Here is a 2,589-nt window from a genome sequence, read left to right on the forward strand (position 1 = left end):
CCCCACCACCACCACCCAGCTTCCAAGCCAAGCTAGTGACGTCACGGCAAGCTGACTCCTGTGCTCTCCTATTGGTCAACATTACACGGCTCTTTATTAATCATACTTTTGACAGACTATTATATTTTTGTATACGTGTAAATACAATAGTCTCCCCTTTTCATTACGTAATACCGATTACCAATGGAGGTTAACAAAGCATTCAAATTTTTTCGGCACATTCTGTAAGACTCTCATTTGACTATTGGGACGACCCGCCATCTTTAAAGATACGCTAATGGTCAAAACAACCGCTGGATGATAGTTGAACTATCATTGACAACGAGCAATTCTGGATTAACGCCGATAGCGAAAGAAATATAGCGGGAGTTTATAGACTAGGAATAATAATATATCCACACAAATACCAGAATATCTCTATGAATCCATGTAGGTATAAGCTACAGACAGCAATTGTTCACCTTTCTCATCCTATCTCCCTTGTGTTAATTTCGAGCGAATATGTATGGTAGAGAATCACTGAAAGGTTTATGGTGCGTGCAGAGACAGTCGAGTGACTGGCATGTATCTTCCTGATGAATTGGACTCGAATATGAGAACTGGGGTAACCGAGCTCTGTTTGAAATGCTCAAGTAGCGTGATCCCTCCTCCGGAGCTTTGTTAGGGAGGGAGGAAGAAGCGGAGTGGAGTCACTGGAGTGGCCGTAGCCCGTAGGGGTTTGCATCGAGGTAGGGGCGACGCCTACAATTACCGCACACCCAATCTTTTACAGCGCAAACTGTCATCATCTCGGGCAGAGCAATCTGGCGCGGGGAAACTTGCAGTCGACAGCAACAATCGGTGACAGAAAGAACCTGCAACCTAAAGGAGCAGGTCAGAAAGCTGTGATAAGCAATCGTACCTACTCCCTCTCCATTCCCAGACCTTAAAAATCCACAGCAGATGCTTACTTAGCTGAATGGCGATAGGAGAGGTGCAAATAAAGTGATTCAGGGAGCGAGAGAGTGGGAAAAAAAAAATAAAATTGACTGAGCACCGGGAAAGGACCATACACCTCGGAGATTTCTGATAAAAGCCAAGACTAAATTTCATTGCAAGGATGGGAGGGAACCATCAGGAACTATGGCCCGTGTCGAAAGATTTCGAGTCCCCTTTGCACAACTCGGTCTTAACAATAACAACCCTTTAAGCTACTGTGTATGTAACAAGACAGAAGAAAGGTGATCAACTCCATGACATCAAACAGGGAACATTACCATTAATTCAGAAATAAAGATCTCATCATCTAAAATCAACGTTAGACACAAACTCAATTCTACTTTACGACCGTATCCCATAGAATGAAACGAGCCTAAACGAAAAGGCCTAAGCTTCAATTGATGAGGTTTTGTTACGTCAACCAGGTGTGTCCGTCATTTTTCAGGTGTGCAGCAGTTTATGTTTTTTGTGGTACTATCTACTCTTATTAATCTATTATCTATCATCATGTGATGCTGTCAATGTCGAATATGGAAAAAAAATGTTTTTCCTCACTGTAATAGCTGTTTAAGTACTTTCTTAGATGACTTCGTAAATACTTAAGTATACGTGATTAAAGGGGAGGTACAAAGAGAGAGAGAGAGAGAAACAACTTATTTTGAAAACATTTAAGGTCCTTCCACAGAGGGGATCATCACTGTGGAGGGCTGTACATAAAACCAAACAAGTAGCAGAGTAAAGCAAGAGATAAACAGCCAAATGACGTACTACATAACTGACTGGACATAATTTAATGGTCGTAACTTGTCCCAAAGTAGCATGGATATTTGCCTGAGAAGAACTGCGACGGATATTGTCTTTAAATATCTCATTCTTGGAGAAAGACCTCTTGTTATCTCAGGTGACTTTCATGTTACGATTAGCAACTGTCTGGCAGCTAAGTGTTACTGTTCACTATGAAGGTAAGATTAGGTGTCCTGGTATTTAATTTGTCTGTTTAGTGACTTTAGTCCATCCTCTACACACCTTAGTACAACTCTACGATTTACACATCAAGGGACGAGCTTTAGAGTATAATATAAAAGTTAAACAAAGCCATGCATTTAACAGTGGTCTCACCGCCTAGGCCTCCAAAACAAAGAAAAAGGTTGATATGCCAACTAAACTTTCCCATAAATATATCTGGCAATTTGCCAGCTTCGTATTCTGAAAATATTGTGTTTAAATAACTACCTGGAAAACTGCACTGCAAGAGACAAGTTGTATCCAGGTGTGATATTAAGTCGACCATTTGCTTATTTTTTTGTGCCCAAAGTTATTAATTATAATAATAGTATAGACCACGCTGTACACGATGCCTCCCACTTGTGTCATAAAAATTTAATAGTTATTGATACCTTCCCTATTAAGATACACCAGTATTTGTCTGATAGCTTTAAAAGGTCTGAAAACCTGTGCATGACGTAGAAGTTATCACCAGAGAGAGAGAGAGAGACTTTAAAAAATCCGCACTCAAACTATCTTCCGAATTCCTTTAATTGATAACCTAATCTAATCAGTATTACTTTTTCTTAAATCATAATATCTGATAAGCCTACGCATTAGCCTGTT

This window comes from Macrobrachium nipponense, chromosome 40, assembly GCF_015104395.2.
Source record: "Macrobrachium nipponense isolate FS-2020 chromosome 40, ASM1510439v2, whole genome shotgun sequence".
Classification (NCBI taxonomy): Eukaryota; Metazoa; Arthropoda; class Malacostraca; order Decapoda; family Palaemonidae; genus Macrobrachium; species Macrobrachium nipponense.